This window comes from Oncorhynchus gorbuscha, linkage group LG09 (assembly GCF_021184085.1).
Source record: "Oncorhynchus gorbuscha isolate QuinsamMale2020 ecotype Even-year linkage group LG09, OgorEven_v1.0, whole genome shotgun sequence".
NCBI classification, from domain to species: domain Eukaryota; kingdom Metazoa; phylum Chordata; class Actinopteri; order Salmoniformes; family Salmonidae; genus Oncorhynchus; species Oncorhynchus gorbuscha.
The window spans coordinates 36,394,572-36,421,673 of record NC_060181.1 but is presented as its reverse complement, the minus strand read 5'-3'; positions in this window follow the sequence as shown (position 1 = coordinate 36,421,673).

Genomic DNA, 27,102 nt, shown 5'->3' with positions numbered 1-27,102 from the left:
TCAAACAAACAGCTTGGTGGATTCAACATGTCCATACCTCTCACAAATACAAGTCGTGATGAAGTCAATCTCTCCTCCACTTTGAGCCAGAAGAGTTTGAAATGCATATTATTAATGTTAACTCTGTGTACATCCAAGGGTCAGCAGTGTTGCCCAACAAAACTGCCCCCACAACCTTTGCATTATCAGTTTCTCTCACCATTTTTTCTAAAGGTTTACTAAGGGTTGGTAACAGGCTGATTGGTCAGCTATTTGAGCCAGTAAAGGGGGCTTTACTATTCTTAGGTAGGGGAATAACTTTTGCTTCCCTCCAGGCCTGAGGGCACACACTTTCTAGTAGGCTTAGATAGAAGATATGGTAAATAAGAGTGGCAATATCATCCTATAATATCCAGATTTTTCCCCACTTAGTTTACAAAATTCAAAATGACAAGGCTTGTCTTTCATAATTTGGTCAGATATACTTGGATGTGTAGTGTCTGTTTCTGGCATGTCAGGTCTAAATTTGCTAATCTTGCCAATGAGAAAAATGATTGGAAATGGGTTTTGTGAAAAATTCATTTAAAGTGCTCCAAAGCTTTTTACTATCATTCTTTATGTAATTTCTTTGTAAATGTAATGTAATGTTTCATAGTGTAGTTTGTTGTTATTTTCATTCAGTTTAGTCACACGATTTCTCAATTTGAAGTACGTTTGCCAATAGGTTGTACAGCCAGACCTATTTGCCATTTAATTTGTCTCATTCCTCTCAAAGATAATGTTTAAATTCATCATCAATCCACGGGGAGTTAACAGTTTTTACAGTAATTTTCATAATGGGTGCATGCTTAATAGTAACCGAGATAAGCAATTTCATAAATTTTTCAAGTTCAGCGTCTGGTTGCTTGTCATTACACACCACAGACCCAAAAATATTCTTTACAACATAGGAATCACTACCCTGGTAGGTTGATTGATAACCTGAACCAGGTTGCAGGCACTAGTTGCAGTTTGAAGCTCTCTCTTGAGTGGGCAGCCTGATGAAAGCCAGTCAATATTGAAATAATCCAGAAAATATACCTCTATTGATATCACATACATTATCAAGCATTTCACATATGCTATCCAGATACTGACTGATAGCACTTGGTGGTCTAAAGCAGCTTCCCACCAGAATGGGCTTTAGGTGAGGCAGATGAACCTGTAGCCATATTACTTCAACAGTATTTAACATGATATCATCTCTAAGCTTTAGAGAAATGTGGTTCTGAATATAAACAGCCACACCTCCACCTTTGGCATTTTTGTAGATATTAAAACCATGTATTGCTACCACTGCATCACCACAGGTATTATCTAAGTGAGTTTCAGAGATTGTTAGATATGAATATCATCTGTTACTGGCAAATTATTGATTTCATTAACCTTTCCTTGTTTTTTTTGCTATACTGGGAAATTTAGCAGAGGTAGACATGCTCGGTTATTTGTTAGTGCAGGGTGAGCTGCACACCGTGGACATCCTGCTAGTGCACACCACCACAGTGCTAACAGTATAACTCTGGTTCATAGGCACATGATTACTGCATACAATAGCTGTAGGATCAGCAGAGGCATTCAGGGCAGTAAGAGGGACATAAATTAGGTTACTTACATTGTCTTCCAACGTCCCTGGGGTCATGTACATTTGCTGAAACATTATGACAACTCAGCGACACAATGGTAGGGATTAAATGAGCTGGACTTGGGTCATTGATAAGCCCTTGTAATGCTGTGAAAGGATCCACGAACCCAAATGATTTGGGTGGTGAATCCCATCCTTCTTAGAATACAAGCTTGGATTCCATATGGTATCAAAATTGTCAATAAATGTTACTCCCATAAAGCTGCAATAGTCTAGTAGCCAGTTAAGGAGGGATAAAAGTCTGCTGAACCGTTCAATGCCACAATTTAGGGAGGGCAGAGGGCCAGATGTTATTGGGCGTTTGTTGCTGTCAAGTAGTGACCCAATCAGTTCTTTAAAATCCATCTTCGGCTGTTCTTAGCTGCCCTTCATAATGTCATTCGACCCCACATGAACCATGACAGTATCAGTCCCAGGCGACTAACGCACAGCCTCGGGAAGCAACCTGGTGATATCCTGAACTTTTGTCCCAGGAAAAACACAGTCTGGGTTGGCTTCTTCACCTGCGGCATCATCTGATACCAGCCACCCAGACAGCTGATGAAACTGTGGGTGTGTGAAGGAGTCAAAATAAGAATACTGAAAGAGATTGAGACCCTCACTGTCAAAAAAAAAATACATCCAAAACTGAGCCTGAATGCAAAATAAAGTTGTTTATTAAAACATCATGGTGCCCAAAAAAAACGGTGCATAAATGAAAGGTGAAAACAAAACACGAACGTTTCGGCCTCAGGCCATCATTGGTGTGACTGTCGGCACACACACCTGGCTTCTATTTCAAGTGTAATTGCATGTCACATGATCAAGCAAGAAAACACATCAGGTAATCTATAAATCTGTGCATAGTAGAATAGAATGTATGATACAAAAGCGGACAGAGAAATATCATAAATTATTGCTTTTATATGTGAACATTCCTCAGAATAGAAAACACAGGATTGTAGAGTAGGGTGCTAGAGACTCCACTAGATGGGGGTGTTGAACACCAATGAGGCAATATACCAGTTACATAAAACCCTTCAATAACAATTCTTCATTCATGCCTGATGGGTGAAGATTTTTTAAATGTTTTAATTTTTTAATAGAACATCCACCTGCATTCTGTCTGGAGAAGACTAAGTACAAGCTTTTCCACCTCTACTTGCATGTTTCATCTGTTGTATAGCACAGAATGACATGGAGATGCTGTGACCAGCCTCTGAGAAATGACTTGCAATAGGGGGATTTATTGCATGGACAGGAGATAAGGAATATCACATTAGAAGAGCTGCTGAATACACTCACTTTGTTACAGGAACCTACATGCTGCACAACTATGGCAGGGATAGGAGCCAGTCACCTCGTCCAGCCTTACGTCACTTATTTTCAGGGGGACAGCCCGAACAATGAAGTCCCTGACATTCCTGGCCCTGTAGTGTGAAAAGTGAGGAGGGACAGAGAAAATGGCTTGTCAAGCAGGATCAGACGTTTCTTAATCGCTCCCTTGATGTGATGTCATCACTCAGAGGACAATATTTAGTGGCGCAGAGATTCGTGTTTTTTTTAAATTACTTTTATTCCTTCCGGGTTGAGGTCTCACCAAGGGTATGTACTCTTACTGAGAGCATCATCAAGCCATTCTTCAGGGGTACGAGCAGTCGTCAGACTGTCTATACATTTTGAAAGTCTCATTTTCAAACTGCTGTATCAGTACAAATGCGCTAGAGTCTCAGAAATTGTGTGTACGCTAATCCCTTTAGAAATGTGGGATGCGCACAAGAGGCATGTAGAATACTGTTCTTGTCTGTAGGCTTTGTATACAAAGTAGTCGACAAGGACCCTGAGGCGAGGTGTCAAGGAAGGATATCTAGCTGTGAACTTGATAGATTGATGATTTTCTCACTTACCTTAATCATATGGTTCAAACACATTGAGGGGACCATTTCAAACGAGAAACGCATCCTCAATATATATTTTCCACAAGTATATGTTGGGGGAAATGGTTATTGTGCCAAATGAACTTGTATTCCAGATAACCCACACATTTTCTCAGGAGAGGAAATGGAGCCCATTGTCGCTCCCTGTTTTTGTAAATAGTAACAGTCTTCAAACAAAAAAAATGTTATTGTATAGGAGGATTGTCCCCAGGTCCAACAAAACCTGTATAGGGTTGTTGTCCCATCTCTGTTCCAAAAGGTCTCCAGTCCTTTGTGATGTGGTACGTTAGTATATAAAGAAAACATCTAGGGCAATGAGGGAGAAACCTAAATAGTCATCACCAATTTCATGTTCAGATAGCTGTTGAATGAAAATCGCCGGTGTCTCAAGTATGAGGGCAGTTACACCACAATAGGACGTGGATCCGGTCAACATAATGGGAAATAGGTTCAGTTAAACTGTCATTACATGCTACAATAGGCTGTCCAGGGGGGTTCTCTAATGATTTGTGAACGTTAGGAAGGCAGTGCATAAGAGGGACTGAAGGGAAGTCTTTTGTAAGAAACTTAAGTTCAGATTGGGAGATGTGGCCCACTACCAATGCGTTTGAGAAAATAGACCATTTCCTCCTTAAAAATGGTGGTAGGGTTGCTTTCCATCTTGGTGTAACAAGACCCATTAGAGTTGGGACATGATCTCAAAGTCATAATTGTCTTTATTTAACAATACTATGCCGCTTTCCTGTTGCTGCTGCTCGGGGATGACAGTGTATCGCGTTCCACTTTCCCAATGTCTCTGTGTTTAGACGACTGCAGGATTAAGTCAACATTCAGCAGATTACAAAAAAATGTCAATATTGACATTGTTTACTGGTGGACAAAAGTTACAAAAGTTATTCAGTAGTGGGATTGTACACCTACACATTGTCTTTGTTGTTGAAATATTTCAACTTGATGGATCTCTAGAATTTGAACATCTCAACTTTTATCTTACATAGATTATTTGGTAGAAGGGGGGACATAGGACAAAACTTTTTAAGAAGTCATTGCTCAGCCGGTGTCAGGTTGTTGTAGGACAGGTTGAAGATTAGATTCTGGTCCTGCTGTTCGGCCAGTGCTGAAATCTTTCTCCCCATTCCGTGTCGACCCCTCCTCGTTGGTCTTGATCGTGCTACAGGGCTGTGTCGTTCTCCTTCCCTTTGAAAACCTTCATCCGAGTCAGATTGGAAATCGGAGGTGCTGGAGCCAAAGGTGTAGGATGTCTTTTTCTTCTAAACCGACTTGCTTCTTAGGTTTTCCATAGCCCTGTGATGGTGAGTTCAACCTCCATGGGTACACCCTGTCATCGTGGTTGTCCATGGTATCTCTCCTCAGTTTGCTTTTCTTTGTCTTTTGTAGGTTATCATGGATATTTTGAGATCTTCTTCCAGAGCTTTAAAAGGTTCTGGTTTCATAGATCTGTCTTAGTTTTGGTCAGTACCCAATGAGTGTGTTCAAGGATAAGAACCTTAAGGTCCAAGGAGGCTTTATTGAGGACCTCTCACCACTTGATGCAGAAATCCTCATCTTTGCGACCCAGAGTAGCTACTTTCTGAATACGGAGGCCTCTTGGGATCCTCTTTGACCTTACATACTCACTCAATGTCATGCCATGTAGTTGAGGCCTGGTTTCCTTGAGGTAGAGATATATCAGTTTGCAGGAGAGGTGGTCAGCTGAGGGAGCCAGCATTTGGAAGGGGCCCGTGTTAGGAAAAAATGGGTTTTAAATATCCGCCTCAGTGTAAGTCCGTGTGTGTGCTTGGGCATCAGTTAAGCCTCCGATTTCTGCAAAGGACAAAATATCCACTACAATTCAAAAGGGGTGGCTGCAGACGGGGAATAAATACATAAATGATGAGGCCATCTGTGCTCTTTTCTGGTCCTTACTACTGAATAGTGTCTGTTCTAGGTGAGTAGGAGTCTAAGAATACTGGAACAGATGAAACTCTGTCGAAAAAAATGAATACATCCAAAACAGGCTTGAATGCAATATAAAGATGTTTATTAAAACATCATGGTGCCCAAAAAATCCTAGCGCAAGATAGTCGCACTATTGGTTAGAGCCAATGTAAGTAAGCATTTCAATGTAAGGTCTGTTGTATTCGGTGCACGTGACAACTTTGATTTGATGTAGATGGGCTGAAATGACTGCTGGGCTCTTCCAAGTCCAATCAGCAGTTAGACTGGCCAGGACTACTGCAAGCTTATAAGCATTTTCTAGCCTAAATGAAGAGTTTGGCCTAGCTTTTTACATGTTGAACTCTAACACACAACAATGAGTCAACATGACTTTAATTGAATTTGTCTGGATACGGTTCATGATCTGGCAATGGCCATTTACCACCAGTGTACGCGGGCCAAGGGCAACGTGCCAACGACATGCATTCACCATTACACAGATGGCATGCCCCAAAGAGGAAAACATCTTGCCAGCCAAGTGATGCCTTTGTCTATACAGGCACTCTTGCTGTGGGTGAACACTGCCATTCATTATATCATAGATGGAGAGGAAGGGGAGTAATGTCATTCATAAACACAGTCTGCCGTAGGGGCCGTTCGTCAATATCTTTCTCACATGTCTTTGAACAGACTTATAGCCTCTGTCATATACAGTACATCTACACTTTCATTCAAAAGTTTGGGGTCACTTAGAAATGTCTTCCTTTAGTCCATTAAAATAACATCAAATTGATCAGCACTACAGTGTAGACATTTAATGTTGTAAATGACTAATATAGCTGGAAACGGCAGATTTTTTAAATGGAATATCTAAATGGGGTGTACAGAGGCCCATTATCAGCAATCATCACTCCTGTGTTCCAATGGCATGTTGTGTTAGCTAATCCAAGTTTATCATTTTAAAAGGCTAATTGATCATTAGAAAACCCTTTTGCAGTTATGTTAGCACAGCTGAAAACTGTTCTGATTACAGAAGCAATAAAACTGGCCTTTAGACTAGTTGATGATGGAAAAAGATGTATAGCACAATATACAGCACAATGTATGGGGTAATATTATTTCATGATGTTCGTGGTGCTGCTTTTTGTGAACAACACATTGCACGCCATGCAACCACTACAGATGTAGGATCTTAATGTGATCACCCTTTTGCAGGAGAACTTTGAGGTTTAATAAGGCATCTGAAGTTTGTCATTTCCACTTAGAAATGTCAGACATTATTTTTTTCCCTTCCGAATAATGTATCGACCCCTATGAAAATGTCCATGAATGATAATTCACATTTCCTGTAGCTGCACGACTATTTCCTGCTGTAGCAAACTGGCTGCAGTACTTGAAACTCAACATGGATTATGTGCCTTCTATGTGCCTTCTCCATTTCTGAAACTATTTGGTTTGCTGCTTGATTCCGTCATAACACTGAAATTTAACAGTTGTGACTCTCACTCTTCATCGTTCCCCCTCTTCAGTTTTTTTATGTAATACTTGTATAATCTCCCTAAATTACACCCCATCCACTAGTCCTACAGATGGGGAGGGCAAGAATGTAAGCAGTTTTCATCCCATGATCCTTGTGGTCACCAGAGGGAGCAACCAATAATAAATGAGTATGGGCACATGCCTTGTGGGTAATTGGGAATGTTCTTAATATAAGGTCAAATATAGGCTATGATGGGGGATAGCCAACTGTCATGTAGGTCTATGTGCCAATGGTGGGAAATGCATAGTTCATGGTCCAGTGACGACTGTGTTGCTGACCACCTCCTGAACTCTACTTGACTCGGGCTGGCATTCAATCAAATCAGTACTGAAACTGTTAAAACTGCATTACACATACAATTGTCTGTAAACACTGTCTAAGCAGTTAAATGATTACAATGTCGTTACCTATCCAACTATCACGTAAACGAACTAGGTTTGTGGACAGTGGTACCTTTGCACAATATATTTCCACGTCTTTACTTTCCCTGATCTAACATGGGAAAATGACAAACAAATGCCCTGAAAGTGAGGGTACAAAATGAAACAGACTTTAATATTAAGGCATGCATTAGTGTACAATTGTTTCAGCAGCAGCTATTGACTGGAGTTTGTGGATTCCGTTGTCCTTGGCTGGCTAGTCAATGGAATTACATGAATGTACACCACGCAGCTGAGCCGGCAGCTCATTGGAGTGCTGCACTGCTCGCCACAGAGAGGTCTCATCTGAAGCCCCAGTTCCAATTCCATTGTGGGATCAGTATGCCTGTTGGTTCTGAACCATGTCGGGCAGGGGACCCTGCGACTATATTTTGGTAGCTCAATGTCAAGTGCACCTCTGTCGTAAAACCATCTGCCAGTGGTTCACCAGGAAACCCTTCACAGTATATGCACATTCCCCTCTTCACCGTCCCTATGGATTGATGTGTAATAAGAGCAGCTAATGTATTCATTCATAACAATAAATAGCTTGTTTGAAATCACAATAAGCCCAGAGGGACTATTGAGTCATTTTCACAGCTGGGGGATTTCATAAACATTCTCAACATGTCAGACCAAGGACTTAAAAGTCTCACTCTTAAACTATTGGTAAGACAAACATCTGGTAAATTAGTTTAACACTTCCTTTGGTTTATTGTAATACAGCTGTACACTCATGATTCAAAATTGTCCTCTCGTGTGGAAAAGGACCATTTATTGTAACAGATGCTGCACATTGCAGCTCAAACCTTCTCCCACCTATCTCCTGATTCTGCCTCCTCAACCCTCCTCTCCTCCCTCTCTGCATCCCTTGACTCTCTATGTCCCCTATCCTCCAGGCCGGCTCGGTCCTCCCCTCCCGCTCCGTGGCTCGATGACTCATTGCGAGCTCACAGAACAGGGCTCCGGGCAGCCGAGCGGAAATGGAGGAAAACTCGCCTCCCTGCGGACCTGGCATCCTTTCACTCCCTCCTCTCTACATTTTCCTCCTCTGTCTCTGCTGCTAAAGCCACTTTCTACCACGCTAAATTCCAAGCATCTGCCTCTAACCCTAGGAAGCTCTTTGCCACCTTCTCCTCCCTCCTGAATCCTCCGCCCCCCCCCTCCTCCCTCTCTGCAGATGACTTCGTCAACCATTTTGAAAAGAAGGTCGACGACATCCGATCCTCGTTTGCTAAGTCAAACGACACCGCTGGTTCTGCTCACACTGCCCTACCCTGTGCTCTGACCTCTTTCTCCCCTCTCTCTCCAGATGAAATCTCGCGTCTTGTGACGGCCGGCCGCCCAACAACCTGCCCGCTTGACCCTATCCCCTCCTCTCTTCTCCAGACCATTTCCGGAGACCTTCTCCCTTACCTCACCTCGCTCATCAACTCATCCCTGACCGTTGGCTACGTCCCTTCCGTCTTCAAGAGAGCGAGAGTTGCACCCCTTCTGAAAAAACCTACACTCGATCCCTCCGATGTCAACAATTACAGACCAGTATCCCTTCTTTCTTTTCTCTCCAAAACTCTTGAACGTGCCGTCCTTGGCCAGCTCTCCCGCTATCTCTCTCTGAATGACCTTCTTGATCCAAATCAGTCAGGTTTCAAGACTAGTCATTCAACTGAGACTGCTCTCCTCTGTATCACGGAGGCGCTCCGCACTGCTAAAGCTAACTCTCTCTCCTCTGCTCTCATCCTTCTAGATCTATCGGCTGCCTTCGATACTGTGAACCATCAGATCCTCCTCTCCACCCTCTCCGAGTTGGGCATCTCCGGCGCGGCCCACGCTTGGATTGCGTCCTACCTGACAGGTCGCTCCTACCAGGTGGCGTGGCGAGAATCTGTCTCCTCACCACGCGCTCTCACCACTGGTGTCCCCCAGGGCTCTGTTCTTGGCCCTCTCCTATTCTCGCTATACACCAAGTCACTTGGCTCTGTCATAACCTCACATGGTCTCTCTTATCATTGCTATGCAGACGACACACAATTAATCTTCTCCTTTCCCCCTTCTGATGACCAGGTGGCGAATCGCATCTCTGCATGTCTGGCAGACATATCAGTGTGGATGACGGATCACCACCTCAAGCTGAACCTCGGCAAGACGGAGCTGCTCTTCCTCCCGGGAAGGACTGCCCGTTCCATGATCTCGCCATCACGGTCGACAACTCCATTGTGTCCTCCTCCCAGAGCGCCAAGAACCTTGGCGTGATCCTGGACAACACCCTGTCGTTCTCAACTAACATCAAGGCGGTGGCCCGTTCCTGTAGGTTCATGCTCTACAACATCCGCAGAGTACGACCCTGCCTCACACAGGAAGCGGCGCAGGTCCTAATCCAGGCACTTGTCATCTCCCGTCTGGATTACTGCAACTCGCTGTTGGCTGGGCTCCCTGCCTGTGCCATTAAACCCCTTCAACTCATCCAGAACGCCGCAGCCCGTCTGGTGTTCAACCTTCCCAAGTTCTCTCACGTCACCCCGCTCCTCCGTTCTCTCCACTGGCTTCCAGTTGAAGCTCGCATCCGCTACAAGACCATGGTGCTTGCCTACGGAGCTGTGAGGGGAACGGCACCTCAGTACCTCCAGGCTCTGATCAGGCCCTACACCCAAACAAGGGCACTGCGTTCATCCACCTCTGGCCTGCTCGCCTCCCTACCACTGAGGAAGTACAGCTCCCGCTCAGCCCAGTCAAAACTGTTCGCTGCCCTGGCCCCCCAATGGTGGAACAAACTCCCTCACGACGCCAGGACAGCGGAGTCAATCACCACCTTCCGGAGACACCTGAAACCCCACCTCTTTAAGGAATACCTAGGATAGGTTAAGTAATCCCTCTCACCCCACCCCCCCTAAGTTTTAGATGCACTATTGTTAAGTGACTGTCCCACTGGATGTCATAAGGTGAATGCACCAATTTGTAAGTCGCTCTGGATAAGAGCGTCTGCTAAATGACTTAAATGTAATGTAAATGTAAGATACTCCTTTCTTCCTAGAGAAGCCATCAATAATATCTTTCTGTATTTCCAGCCATTATACTGTATTTTCCAACAGTGATTTTCATGACGTCCTACTCAGTGTTTGGGGAGTAGTGAACTTCATGTAGGTCAACTAGTAATTACATTTTTTTTGCCATATAGTGGGGTAGCTAACTATTGGAACGACACACTAATATTTTGGCAAAAATAACATATGGGTAAAATAGGCAATAAATGAATGTTACTTGAAAGTCGTTTTTGTGTTTTAAAAGGCTAAATTGCACATTTTGTTAATTAACACATGACCACAAAGTGATCTGATCTTGGAATTTGTTGTCTTTGACATTTCAGATTGACATGGTACAAAGTTTATTTTTTTCACAAAGTAGTTCAAAGTAACTTTAGTTCAGTTAACCATTTTTTTAAAAGGGTAGCTTTAGTGTAGCTTCACTTCTTCCAACAGGAAGTGATTGGTAGCTTGGTGAACTATATTTTCAGAGTTGCTTCCCCCACACTCTGCTACTCAATATGCTTTCGTCTCCTGTAATGGCATAATAGGTCTATAACTCAAGGGAGCTTCAGTGAAGCCCATTTATGCTTCACTAAATGTTTTCTTTACCATAACAATGTTTACCTTCTTTAAAAAAAAACACGATATAGCCTACATGTCAGAGAATCGATCACAAGTTTAGTGTCTCCTTGTGCTTGAAAGTTTATACTATGCGACACAGGCCTTGCAGGTGTCTGAGTCTGGGCCCCCATCCAACTCCCAGTCCCCCGCTTTTCTTCCACTTCATAGCCTCGGCCCTTTGCCTCCGTGGGCAGCTTTGGTTAATAATGGGAACAGACATTTCAGTGCCTAACATACCCACGGGCAAAACCCTCCCATCAAATTCCATTTGAATCAGATTTGTATCTCAACTAGCTCTTCTATTAAAAATACTGTAGCAATTGAGCTTTATCTACAAAAGGATTAGAGATTTGTTGAATTAGACCTCCTGTAAATGTAAACCTGCCATGGTAATGATTGAAATAGATTGCCTCAATATTTGGAAATCATTTCCAAGTTTTAGCTTCCACCCACATCAGATGTCGGGGATAGGCTTGGATCGGGATGGCTGAACAATAGTTCTACAGTGAAGGGAAGGAGTTTCATTCCAATCATGCATGTAGTTGTTTAAAATGAACCCATCTGTATAGATGACAAAATAACCTGAGGGTTCAAGTGAAGGGAAATTCCAGTCTACCTATATTGAATCTTATCGTTGTCTTTTTTATTTTTTTATTTTTTTTTACGAGACAAGTCCGTTAAGAACAAATTCTTATTTTACAATGACTGCCTACCCCAGCCAAACCCTCCCTAACCCGGGCGATGCTGGGCCAATTGTGCACCGCCTTATGGGACTCCCGATCATGGCCGGTTGTGATACAGCCCGGGATCAAACCAGGGTCTAGTGATGCCTCTAGCACTGAGACCTTAGACCGCTGCGCCACTCGGGAGTTTTACCTCTGTGTTTATGCTTTGCTGGGTCTCCTAGATCATGAGTCTGATGGCTATTAGCAAGATGGCCCGACAGACTGTCACCTCGCTTCAAGTCCTTAGGAAACTATGCAGTAATTTGTTTTTTATGTATTATTTCTTACATTGTTAGCCCAGTAAATTTTAAGCATTAATACATACACCCGGGAAGAACTATTGGATGTAAGAGCGACGTCAACTTACCAACATTATGACCAGGAATTAAACTTTCCCGAAGCGGATCCTTTGTTTGGACCGCCACCCTGGGCATTGGAACTAATCCCACAGGCCGACCCAAAACAAAGTTGTCACCGCAGGAGAGGCAGACTGAGTGGCCTCCTGGTCATACTTAGAAGGCGCGCACACCATCCATTGCTTCCGAGCGTATTACTCACCAATGTCCAGTCTCTAGACAACAAGATGGATGAAATTAGGGCATGAGTTGCCTTCTCGAGAGACATCAAAGATTGTAACATTCGGGATATGTTGTCAGAGTCGGTACAGCCACCGGGTTTCTTAATGCGTCGCGTCGACAGAAACAAACATCTCTCTGGTAAGAAGGGAAGGGTGTATGCCTCATGAATTTAAGACTCATGGTATAATCATAACAGCATACAGGAACTCTAGTCCTTTTGATCACCTGACCTAGAATTCCTTACAATCAAATGGCGACTGCATTATTTCTCAAGAGAATTATCTTTGATTATTCTCACAGCCGTGTATATCCCCCCCAAGCATTGGAGATGTTGTATCCACTGACTATTAAAACCTTCCTTAACCAGAAACCGTGGATTGATGGCAGCGTTCGCGCAAAACTGAAAGGGCGAACTCCCGCATTTAATTATGGCAAGCCGACTGGAAACATGACCGAATACAGTGTAGTTATTCCCTTCAAGGCAATCAAACAAGCAAAGCGTCAGTATAGAGACAAAGTAGAGTCTCAATTCAATGGCTCAAACACGAGACCTATGTGGCAGGGTCTACAGACAATCACAGATTACAAAAAGAAAACCAGCCCTGTCGCAGACACGTCTTGCTTCCAGACAAATGAAAACTTCTTTGCACGCTTTGAGGACAATGCAGTGCCACAGACAGTCCGCTACCAAAGACTGGACTCTCTTTCTCCGTGGCCGACGTGAGTAAAACATTTAAATGTGTTAACCCTCGCAAGGCTGCCGCCCAGATGGCATCCCTAGCCGCGTCCACAGAGCATGTGCAGACCAGCTGGCTGGTGTGTTTACGGAAATATTCAATGAATCCCTATCTGCTGTTCCGACATGCTTCAAGATGACTACCATTGTTCCGGTTCCCAAGAATGCTAAGGTAACTGAACTAAATGACTATAGCAGCACTCACTTTTGTCATTATGAAGTGCTTTGAGAGACTAGTCAAGCATCATATCACCTCCACCCTACCTGATACCCTAGACCCACTCCAATTTGCTTACCACCCCAATAGGTCCACAGACCATGCAATCGCCATCACACTACACACTGACCTATCCCATCTGGACAAGAAGAATAGCTGTGTAAGAATGCTGTTCATTGACTACAGCTCAGCATTCAACAACATATTACCCTCAACTCATCATTAAGTTTGAGACCCTGTGTCTCGACTATGCAACTGGGTCCTGGACTTTCTGGCTAGCCGCCCCCTGGTGGTGAAGATGGGAAACAACATCTCCACCCCGCTGATCCTCAACACTGGGGCTCCACAAGGGTGCATTCTCAGCCCTCTCCTGTACTGTAACATAATTGCAAAAGGGTTTTCTAATGATCAATTATCATTTTAAAATGATAAACTTGGATTAGCTAACACAACATGCCATTGGAACACAGGAGTGATGGTTGCTGATAATGGGCCTCTGTACACCTATGTAGATATTCCAGGTTTTTTTTATCTGCTGTTTCCAGCTACAATTTTCATTTACAACATTAACAATGTCTACACTGTATTTATGATCAATTTGATGTTATTTAATGGACAAAAAGGTTGCTTTTCTTTCAAGAACAAGGACATTTCTACGTGACCCCAAACCTTTGAACGGTAGTGTTTGATACCATCTATTGCATCTTGCCTATGCCGCACGACCATCGCGCATCCATATATTTATATGGACATATTCTTATTCCATCTCGTTCGTTCGTGTGTGTGTGTGTGTGTGTGTGTGTGTGTGTGTGTGTGTGTGTGTGTGTGTGTGTATATATATATAAGGTAGTTGTTGTGAATTTGTTAGATTACTTGTTAGATATTACTGCGCGGTTGGAAATCGAAGCACAAACATTTTGCTACACTCGCATTAACATCTGCTGACCATGTGTATGTGACCAATAACATTTGATTTGATTTATCATCGCTAGTGAACATCCCCGTCCATCAGATTTAGTTTTAGAGGACGTCTTGGGGATGGCAAACAGGCCCTATTATCTGTGGCGCATTTGTATTCATGGCTCTAAGAAAAGAGGCAGATATTTGTGACTTCCTCTTTATGGTAGTAGCCATAGTCTGTCTCTAATTGTGAAAAGAATTTGCAAATCTGCACTGTTTAACCCTGCAGTACGGACTTTCTAAATCATATGTTTACGTAGAAATGTAGTGCTCAGTATAAGTTTACTCTCTGATTTCAACCGTTTAATAGTGTTTACTATGTTCAGTATCAAAAAACCTTGTAGTCTCATTTCAAAGAGCCCTGGCTATTAGTTGGGCCACTGTGGGTATACAGTGCATTCAGAAAGTATTCAGACCCCTTCCCTTTCACACATTTTATTATGTTACGGCCACACATTACCCCACACATTGTCTACACACAACCCCATAATGACAAAGCGAAAACTGGTTTTTAGAAAACAGAAATACCTTATTTAAATAAGTGTTCAGACCCTAATAGATTTTGGAATTGAGCTCAGGTGCATCCTGTTTCCATTGATAATCCAAGAGATGTTTCTCCATCATTCTTAAATGGAAGAAGTTTGGAACCGCCAAGACTCTTCCTAGAGCTGCCTGACTGCCAAACTGAGCAATCGGGGTTGAAGGGTCTTGGTCAGGAGGTTACCAAGAACCCAATGATCACTCTGACAGAGCTCCAATGGTCCTCTGTAGAGATGAGAGAACCTTCCAGAAAGACAACCATCTCTGCAGCACTCCACCAATCAGGCCTTTATGGTAGTGGCAAGACGGAAGACACTCCTCAGTAAAAGGCACATGACAGCATGTTTGGAGTTTGTCAAAGGGCACCTAAAGGACTCTCAGACCATGAGAAAAAGATTCTCTGGTCTGACGGAAAACAAGACGGAACTCTTTGGCTTGAATGCCAAGCGTCACATCATGAGGAAACCTGGCACCATCCCTACAGTGGAGCATGGGGGTGGCAACATCATGCTGTGAGGATGTTTTTCAGTGGCAGGGACTGGGAGACTAGTCAGGATTGAGGCAAAGATGAACGGAGCAAAGTACAGCGGGATCCTTGATGACAACCTGTTCCAGAGCGCTCAGACTGGGGTGAAGGTTTACCTTCCAACAAGACAATGACCCTAAGCACACAGCCAAGATAACGCAAGACTGACTTCAGGACAAGTCTCTGAATGTCCTTGAGTGGCCCAGCCAGAGCCTGGACTTGAACCCGATTTGAACATCTCTGGAGAGACCTGAAAATAGCTGTGCAGCGACGCTCCCAATCCAACCTGGCAGAGCTTGAGAGGATCTGCAGAGAAGAATGGGAGACACTATATACAGGGTGCCAAGCTCTTAGTGTCATGCCCAAAAAGACTAGAGGCTGTAATCGCTGCCAAAGGTGCTTCAACAAAGTACTGAGTAAAGGGTCTGAATACTTATGTAAATGTGATATTCCAGTTTTTGGGGGAAAAACAATTTTAATCAATTTTAGAATAAGACTAACGTCACAAAATGTGGGACAAGTCAAGGGGTCTGAATACTTTCCGAATGCACTGTATTATAGGCTCAGTGCTCTTTCATGTAGATGATGAGCGTTGGGATGATTTCTACGAGGAGATGATTGAGAAATCACGATGAATCAGTGGTGCACATACGGAAAACAGTTGCTGGAACCGTGCCCAGATTCCATTCAAATGTCCAATCGTAAACATTCACAAATGTGTTCTCCCCCTGGGTTGGACCCTCTGCAAGCACAACGGATCCAGCACAGCCCCCCACCTTAAGGGGCCCTCTGGAGCCCTGAGAATGATCTTCTGGCTGCTGCCACGGACAAATCCTGTATGATTCCCTCGCACCCACACAAGTTGTTCTGTGGGAGAGAACACGGCGTTAAACGCTGACTTGGTCTTCAGGGAGCGCACTGATACTGATAGTTACACAGGGTTTTTGGAGTTTAACGTAGTAATCAGTTTTGATAATGAATGTGTGGATGTTGTGTCTAATGCATTTAAAGAGTGCATATGATCCAAGTCTCTAAGAACTTTGATCATATTGTTGAATGCCCTCTCAAATTCCATTCCTAGAGCAATGCCCTGTTTGTTTTCCAGAGTGTCCATAGGACCATCTATCAACATATACAGTAGATGGTGCCGACAAGGAATCCCCAGAAAGGAAATAACATCTCAGACCTGTCTATAACGCATGCCTGACCTGCTATCCAAGCACATCATTAAACTACCATTCATTGGCCTGCAGGGGTCCTCTTATCTGCCTTTTATATGTGTACGTTATTGGTGAATAGCACTGCAAACTGGGCTAGGTGACACTGCAAACTGGGCTAGGTGACACTGCAAACTGGGCTAGGTACATTTAAGTCATTTAGCAGACGCTCTTATCCAGAGCGACTTACAAATTGGTGCATTCACCTTATGACATCCAGTGGAACAGTCACTTTACAATAGTGCATCTAAATCTTAAGGGGGGGGGTGAGAGGGATTACTTATCCTATCCTAGGTATTCCTTAAAGAGGTGGGGTTTCAGGTGTCTCCGGAAGGTGGTGATTGACTCCGCTGTCCTGGCGTCGTGAGGGAGTTTGTTCCACCATTGGGGGGCCAGAGCAGCGAACAGTTTTGACTGGGCTGAGCGGGAGCTGTACTTCCTCAGTGGTAGGGAGGCGAGCAGGCCAGAGGTGGATGAACGCAGTGCCCTTGTTTGGGTGTAGGGCCTGATCATAGCCTGGAGGTACTGAGGTGCCGTTCCCCTCACAGCTCCGTAGGCAAGCACCATGGTCTTGTAGCGGATGCGAGCTTCAACTGGAAGCCAGTGGAGAGAACGGAGGAGCGGGGTGACGTGAGAGAACTTGGGAAGGTTGAACACCAGACGGGCTGCGGCGTTCTGGATGAGTTGAAGGGGTTTAATGGCACAGGCAGGGAGCCCAGCCAACAGCGAGTTGCAGTAATCCAGACGGGAGATGACAAGTGCCTGGATTAGGACCTGTGCCGCTTCCTGTGTGAGGCAGGGTCGTACTCTGCGGATGTTGTAGAGCATGAACCTACAGGAACGGGCCACCGCCTTGATGTTGGTTGAGAACGACAGGGTGTTGTCCAGGATCACGCCAAGGTTCTTAGCGCTCTGGGAGGAGGACACAATGGAGTTGTCAACCGTGATGGCGAGATCATGGAACGGGCAGTCCTTCCCCGGGAGGAAGAGCAGCTCCGTCTTGCCGAGGTTCAGCTTGAGGTGGTGATCCGTCATCCACACTGATATGTCTGCCAGACATGCAGAGATGCGATTCGCCACCTGGTCGTCAGAAGGGGAAAGGAGAAGATTAATTGTGTGTCGTCTGCATAGCAATGATAGGAGAGACCATGTGAGGTTATGACAGAGCCAAGTGACTTGGTGTATAGCGAGAATAGGAGAGGGCCTAGAACAGAGCCCTGGGGGACACCAGTGGTGAGAGCGCGTAGTGAGGAGACAGGTTCTCGCCACGCCACCTGGTAGGAGCGACCTGTCAGGTAGGACGCAATCCAAGCGTGGGCCGCGCCGGAGATGCCCAACTCTGAGAGGGTGGAGAGGAGGATCTGATGGTTCACAGTATCGAAGGCAGCCGATAGATCTAGAAGGATGAGAGCAGAGGAGAGAGAGTTAGCTTTAGCAGTGCGGAGCGCCTCCGTGATACAGAGGAGAGCAGTCTCAGTTGAATGACTAGTCTTGAAACCTGACTGATTTGGATCAAGAAGGTCATTCAGAGAGAGATAGCGGGAGAGCTGGCCAAGGACGGCACGTTCAAGAGTTTTGGAGAGGTGACACTGCAAACTGGGCTAGGTGACACTGCAAACTGGGCTAGGTGACACTGCAAACTGGGCTAGATGACACTGCAAACTGGGCTAGGTGACACTGCAAACTGGGATAGGTGACACTGCAAACTGGGATAGATTACACTGCAAACTGGACTAGGTTACATCTGCTCAAAATAAGTACACCCTCTTGCATGATGCTGACCAGCCATATGGACTAAATGAGATTCCTTGGAATTTGTGTGTCAGCCTGCAAATCTGACACTGTGACAACCACAAAACAAGACTAAAAACAAGGCCTTGTACAGAGTTTTGTCCACTTCATTGAACACTGCCTGTGCTTGTTGGGCATCCCTGCCAACCCCCTGTCCTGACCATGGCTGTTTTCAAAACCACTCCACCCTTCCCCCACTCCTGTCACATATCTATCCGTCAGGGTGTCGAGCAGTGTGAATTGTGTACATGCCTATACGCGCCCCTTGGTTAATGCTCAGGTCAGGGATGTCACTCTCACTCTCCCCCAGCCGTCCTGAAACTGGAGACTTGGAGAATGGCACATTTTGTGCATGCTCTGTTCATACCATTTTCCCCTGGCAACGGGCCATTCCATTAAAAGGTGTCTCTCTGTGTAGAGAAATATCAAATGGGACGGGAAAAACCAGGACACTTCTGGAAGGCTTTGCCAGGCTGCTGGACTCGCCCTTGACAACTAGGCGGGAAACAGACGACACTCAGGGTTTGGCCGTTCGTTCACAGGAAGAATACAGGTCGCAAGCGTTGAGGGAGCAAGAAAGGAGTGAGAGGTTAAGGAACTGAGAGACCAAACCAAACTCTGATCAAGAGATGTTCTTTGAAACAGCTCTATGACTCAGTGAGAGTTGGCCTGGTTTCTCTTGTTACTATAAGCACCACCGGCTGTGAACAGGACCGTGGGACCATTTAGGTGACTGGCTTAAATATATCTTACTCCACGACCCCATGCTGACTGGGGAGGATGGGGGCGGTCGAAACCCCCCACCTCTTCTATGTAAAACGCAAAAACATCTGGCGTTTGGAAAAGAGCATTTTCACCACAACAGATACAATAGGGAAAGAGTAGTTGACTGTGTCTTTACTGGCCGGGTCACAGCGAGATGAGCTGTCCAAACAACAATAGCTTTTTAGAGGCACAATTTGAACATATGCAAAATATGCATGAATATATGCACTGTTATCCAATGTTATCTAATCATCATGTTCAATTGGAATGTATATGAATTTATTGTGTAATATATAAGAAGGATCATGTTATTTCTCGCCACCCGGTAACCTTTTCACTAATTGCGAAATGCATTTTCTCATACCAAAGTTTGCGGATCCATTTCAGTGCCTTGAGCACTGTTCATTTAATGGACTCACTGTCTTGACAATTTACCCACCACTCAATGTCCTTTATAACCCAGACTTTTATAACCCAGAATCATCACAATATAATCCCAAACCCCATCTACAGTTTGTAAAAAGTGGTCACTAGTCACTGACCTCCCAACCTCAACCCATCAGTGTTAAAAGGCCATGATGGATCCAGAATCAGTTTACCTCACCTTAAACCAGATCACAGCCACTTTGTGTGCCATTGACATTTTTGGGGTGTGTTTGGTTTATACTCGGCAGATTGAGAAACACATTGAGACAAAGGAGAGTTCCCCTCTTCTACCACCTCCTTCTTTTCCCTCTTCCCCCACCCCTCTCTCTCACACACCACATTCATTCAGAGCCCAGTTTGGAGTCTAATCACTTCCTCACACACTCACGTTATCTCTTTCTGGAGCAACATGCACAGGCTAACCCACTACCGCCTTCTCTTTGTCTGCTTGACTGGAGTGCTGCTGTTGCCTCTCTGCTGCGGTGAGTACTGCAATAGGCAGGGTGTTTATCTGTGGGGAGATTGAGTACCATGAAAAAACGGAATGTAAGAACTGAACCTGTGGCGTGTGTATCTGTTTGGATTGACCTCTGATAGAGACAGGCAGGTGTGTTAGTGTGTGTGAGAGAGTATTATTGGGTGATCTAGAACATTGAGGGAGTACTGAGGGGAGTACTGAGGGGGGCAGGTGTCAGAGCTTTCCCACTGGGCACACACTGGTTGAATCACCGTTGTCTCCATATCATTTCAACTAAATTACATTGAACCAACATGGAATAGACGTTGAATTGACATCTGTGCCAAGTGGGTTGTGTATTTAGTTGAATTTTAAGACTGGGAACTTTCTGCAAGATCGTTTTTTTAACACAAAGTGGAAAGTTTTTTTTTCCCCTGAATGTTTTGCCAGACTTGCACAAATATTTCACAATTGTAGTTACAGGGTAATGGTGGGATGAGGCATTGCCGACTATCAGATTGACAAATCCAGTTAGTTGGTCTGACTTTCCATACAAATATCTTTGATCTAAGTCTACTCAGCTAAAACGCTCCAAAGTGTGGGGAAAGTCTGAAAACACACAAGCCAGTGAACCAAGCCGTACGCAGCCATGTTCCTCTCTCAAGCCCTGGGGGCAGAACAATCACCCAGCGATGTAATCCTGCTGCAGGTCCCAGCCAGCCAGCCTCCTCCTTCACTCCCTCTAACCCCTCCCCCTGTCCCACTGTGGGCCACATTGGCTTTCAGGCAGTGAGTGGGAAGCTTGATTGTTCTCAGTATATGTTTGCAAAGTGCCTGTCAAAACACTCAGTCCATCAGGAAGCAGTGGTGGACGCGTTCCTTGCGCATTACATTAACAAAAAAAAGGGAATGAAAGACCTGTGCAACTTCTTCCTAATGATGATGAATGGCATTACATTAACAAAAAAAGGGCAATCTAATTAAATAAGGAAACCTCTGAATAAATGAATGATCATGACAGGCATTACTACTCTTCCTAATGATGATGAATGGCACATGTTGCTTTGATTTTTGTTTTGACATTTCAAAAGTACACACTGTAGATAATGAAATGGGAAAAAAATGGTTGGAGGCTTCCACATCTGGGATTGTATCGATAGGGACTTTATAATAATTAGAGCAAATGAGGCCACATTTTATGTCACGCTAACCCTGTTTGTCTCACATTTAGTTGGTGAGAATACTTTGCCCGTGCTTTGCAATGTTGAGGCTGTGTTCAGCCTCCTTTAAAATAAATGTACCTTGACTTGGGCCACCTTCCAGATTGAGGAAATGACATTATTTTGCAAACCTTGGTGGTAATGACACATAAGCAGATGAAATATAGACCTAAAAACCAAACAAAGCTGTGATGCTGTATTGGGTGTCCTACTCATTTCACCTCATGTCATTTTCACCTTCCACCTCATTTAACACGTGATTTACACTGAACAAAAATATAAAATGCAACAATTTCAAATATTTGACTGAGTTACAGTTTATATAAGGGAATCAGTCAATTGAAAAGAAATCATGAGGCCCTGATCTGTCGATTTCACATGACTGGGAATACAGATGTGTATCTGTTGGTCACAGGTACCTTAAAGGTAGAGGTGTGGATCAGAACCTGTCAGTATCTGGTGTGACCACCATTTGCCTTATGCACATCTCCTTCGCATAGAGTTGACCAGGCTGTTGATTGTGGTCTGTGGAATCTTGTCCCACTCCTCTTCAATGACTGTGTGAAGTTGCTGGATATTGGCGGGACCTGGAACACACTGTCATACACGTCGATCCAGAGTGTCCCAAACATGCTGAATGGGTGACACGTGAGTATTTAGGCCATGGATGAACTGGGACATTTTCATGAATTGTGTACAGATCTTTACGAGATGGGGCAGTGCACTATCATGCTGAAACATGAGATGATGGTGGCGGATGAATGGCACGACAATGGGCCTCAGGATCTCGTCACGGTATCTCTGTGCATTCACATTTCCATCAATAAAATGCAATTGTGTTCATTGTCCGTAGCTTATGCCTGCCCATAACATAACCCGCCGCCACCATGGGGAACTCTATTCACAACGATGACATCAGCAAACCGCTCGCCAACATAACACCATACACGTCCCGTACGGTTGAAATCGGGATTCGAAAGTGAGCATTTACCCATTGAAGTTGGTTACGAATCCGAACTTCAGTCAGGTCAAGGCCCTGGTGAGGACGACGAGCATTCATATGAGCTTCCTTGAGACAGTTTCTGACAGTTTGTGCAGAAATTCTTCTCTTGTGCAAACTCCCAGTTTTATCAGCTATCCAGGTGGCTGGTTTTAGACAATCCCACAGGTGAAGAAGCCAGATGTAGAGGTCCTGGGCTGGCGTAGTTACACGTGGTCTGCGGTTGTGAGGCCGGTTGGATATACTACCAAATTCTCTAAAATGATGTTGGAGGCAGCTTATGGTAGAGAAATGAACGTTTAAAACTTCTTAGGGCTAGGGGTCCCACTAGTGGGACAACTCTCGGGAAACTGGAGCGTGCGCAATTCAAATAAATAATCTTAAATAATATGGATTTTAAACATTTCGTACATTACGACTTATATCGTCTGAAAGCTTAAATTCTTGTTAATCTATCTGCATTGTCCTATTTACAGTAGCTATTATAGCGAAAACTGGCCCGTTTCATACATTCACAAATAACGATTAAATATTGACTTACTTTTGAAAATCTTCCTCTGAAATGTAATCCAAAGGGTCCCAGCTATAACATGTAGTGTCGTTTTGATAGATAAAATCGTTCTTTATATCCGAAAAAGTCAGTTAAGTTGGCACCATCGATTTGAGTAATCCACTCATTCAACGTGCAGAGAAAGGAATCTGAAAATCTACCCCTAAACTTTGTTTAAATATAATACTGCTGACACCCTGTGGGGGAATTGCATCCAGGGAGCTAATTCTCAATATGACCTTTCTCTTGCATATGTAAGAAGGTGGTCTCTCAAATAAAAACTGGTTGGTTGTTCTTTGGATCTTCTCCTACCACATCTATTGTGTTATATTCTCTTACATTATTTTAACATTTCCACAAACTTAGTGTTTTCTTTCCAATGGTATCAATTAGCTCAGTCCCTGAAGCCAGGATATGCATATAAGGGCAGTTTTACTTTGGGCACGTCATTCAGACAGGAAGTGGAGAGAAAAGGGGCCTAGGTCTAAGAAAATGAAATATCTGGCAACAGCTTTAGTAGACATTCCTGCATTCAGCATGCCAATTGCACACTGTGGCATTGTGTTGCGTGACAATCTTCACTTTTTTTGTGGCCTTTTATTGTCTCCAGCACAAGGTGCACCTGTGTAATGATCATACTATTTAATTAGCTTCTTGATATGCCACACTTGTCAGGTAGATGGATTGTCTTGACAAAGGAGAAATGCTCACTAGTAGGTATGTAAACAAAACAAACTTGTTTGAAGTTTACAGTTGTGTCTAAAAAGCACTATTTTGCACAAAACACTTTTTTACCCTATAGTGAGTGTACTGGATTTACTTGGGATATCACTTTCTAACAGGAAAAGTAAAACAATAACTGGAGAACATCTTTATGCTGATGCCTTAATTAAAAGCTCAAACAGACCACTAGTTCAAACGTTTACCTGTGGACAGTACTTAGCACCTCTGAACAGTGTTGGCAGTCAATCTCTTTCGTGTTCACACAGCAAAGACCTTGGAAGTCGTCAGCCACTCAGCCTTGTTAAAATACTCCAAACCAGAAGCTGCAGTAGCGTTGTTTGGCAATGGATATCCGTGTGTATTGCGTATGGCGTAGATTCCAAACTATCTACGCTAATGTTGCTATTTTGTAGAAAGCCCTTGTTGATACTAGCCAGATGGCCACAGCTAGATAACTAATTAGATGACAAAGAAACAATTTAATTCACTGTCCATAATCCCATGAGTGCCAGTCCATAGCCAAATGTTTAGCTAACTAGCTAACGTTAGCATAGTCACTAGCTAGCACATCATAGCTAGCTAGCGACACTATGCTAGCTAAGGACACTGCACTAACTCGGCAGCTAACACAGGCAGCTGTTTCATGGAAACGAACTAATCCGTTGTGATTTAATTATAATTTCAATACTAGCTACAGAGGTTAGCAAGCTTAGGAAGTAGTTAGTGTTGTGTGGATTGTGTCTGTGCACTTACCTAGCTACCATCCCATAGCCTACATTGCATTTGAAGTTTGACTCCCAGTGTTTCATGCCAGGCAACGTTTTGACAGTGTTTGGACAAGCTCGACTTCATTATGGTTCCTGTTGGAGGTAGACAAGAAAGGGCCGCTCCTTTTAAAAGGGTGTTTGAAAACAGTCATTCAACACCTACCCCCAGTTTGCCTATATGGCTGGCGTTACTGTCTTTTTGCTAATGCCTTCCCCCCCTACGGGCTTAGCATGTGATGTGGTCGGTATTCTGAACATGTTTGTTCAGAGCCCACTATGGAAATCAGCTGAATCTTCAGGATGCAAAGCAATGGGATTGAGATTCCCTTCCCTGGAAAGCACATACTGTGACTGTCACGAACCGGCTCAAAGCCTGTAACAAAAGGGAGACAACGTGGAGATAAGGAGTAACAAAATATATATTTATTAAATAAGTAACTAAGTACAATATACAATGGTATGTGTAATCAGTAGTGTGAGTGTTTTGCATGCATGAATGTGATAATGTAGGGTGTTGAAAGGTGCCAAAGCAAACAACCAAAAGGCCACCAAGAAACACAACAAAATCTAGAAAGGTGTCTGCATGGAGAGTCTCCTCCATGAATGTGGAAGAGGTCTATTTATCCTGGGACACACCGGGCCCAGGTGTTTCCCATGTAGCTGACGACCCTCCCAACTCCGCCCACCGGCATCCTAATAAGGAAACAAGAACGAAGAGAGAATACGGCAGACAGAGTGGGAGGGTCGTCACAGTGACCACAATGGAACCTTTTCCCCCTATACTGGTGGGCAGTGTTAAGACAAGCAGCCTGTCTTCTCAGATGAAGAACAGATCCACTTACGCTCACTATAAAAGGTTTGTGTCATTTACAGTTGTGTATGAGAGCATTTTTTGAATACTTTCATAGAGGTAGCATTCATCTTGGTCCTGAGAGGAGACTGTGACACACAAGCATTATGTGGTGATCAAGGACAGGAAGATATAGAGGACCGCAGCACACACATTGCCTCATTGCCTCATTTTTTTCTAAGCTACCCACAGCTGCCCACACAATGCCGGATACTAGTGAATTGGTGTTTTCTTCCACATAGCACTCCATTGCCAGTGGTGGCGTGTTGACAGAGAATGGGATTGTGTATCTGAAGGCATGATGGCAGACTGCCACAAGCTACAGTTCATCTCTGGGTTCAAAAAAATAAAAAATAAATGAGAAGCTAGCATCAAAGCCCATCTGAAAGTTATCTGGTAGTAACATTGACCACCCATGTACCTTATCATTTTGCACTGACCCTTCCCATTAGGCATCGTAATATGAGTAGGCCATCTCTTCCACTTCAAGGCAGCCTTTATGACTCGACCAGAAACAGATGATCATGGAGCGGGGACTGGTACAGGATTTATTGGACTCCGCTCAAGTAGACCGAACTGGTGCAGGAGGAAGTTTGGGGCAATGGTTGCATGTGAAACTGGAATGAGGAGGAGATGGGCACAATACAATTATAAACTAGTCCACCCAGATGATCATGATGAGTCTCACTGACTTTGAGAACATTTTAACACATCTTGAAAAAAGCAGGGGGTCCCGGTTGAAATAACAGAGGCAAACACATACAATATGTTGTCCTTGGGAAATGCTCTACACTAATACATCTGTATATTCATTTATTTATTTTTTATTCAACCTTTATTTAACTAGGCAAGTCAGTTAAGAACAAATTTCTATTTACAATGACGGCCTACCCAGGCCAAACCCTAACCTGGACGACGCTGGGTCAATTGTGTGCCGCCCTGTGGGACTCCCAATCACGGCCCGGTTGTGATACATCCTCGAACTATAAATGAATCACATGCAACTGATGGATCCCTATTTATATAGGCCTTTTGGGAATAAGGAAGTGGGCTCTTGGGGGTCAGTTTAGTTCCCATTCTCTGTTCTTCAGAACTTCCGGTCCAGAGTTTCTGTGAGTTCTATGGACCAAAAACCACCAGAGCCCTGTAGTGGGGTAGGCAGGGTGACCCCTGTCCTGAGGTCTCCCCATATCTCTCTTTTTTTACCAGCAAATCATGTCCTCTTTTCCTGGACTCTAGCCCTGGTTCGCATGGCCTAAGTGATGTGACTTTCCAAACTATTTGATGACAATGATGTACCGTGGCTGCCATCTTCTCTCCCTGATGTCCACCCATTAGTAAGGTCTCAGGTAACTGAATGGAAGTCCTGCAGCTTGAATGCTAATATAGAGAGGATTACTGATTCTCTTGAGTAAGTTTAGACTTAAAAGCTGAAGGAAGTTATGAAATGACTAACTAACTGATGGATATGCTAACAAAACAAATGTAAATGACTTCTATTGGGGTAGTACATTTCCTTGAGTGACATCAGTGCTGTCCAAATAAAATCTGACTTTTGCCACCTGTGTCCACCATCATGATTGACTGACAGGACCAGCTTTGATGTAGCTATTGTTGTCGCTTCTTTATTTATTTACCTGACCCACCTTAATAACCCGAGTTTGTCTCAAATATTGCCTTACCAGATAAGCTGTTCTAAATGAAGTTAGTTCTGACAGCTGTTGCTCAAAGTGCTGCGCTGATTTTGATTGGTTTGGAGGAGCTTACCTCTCATTTCCTGGTTTAGTGCTGTGCAACTCTGCCCATTTCAAACAGTCAGCCAAACATCTGCTGACTAACGTACAAGGTGTGTATGGGTGATATATCAGTCTCATATTACCGCTTTACCTCTGATCAAAATCTCCTCACTGTTCGATAATAAAAGGAACATTTGTTGG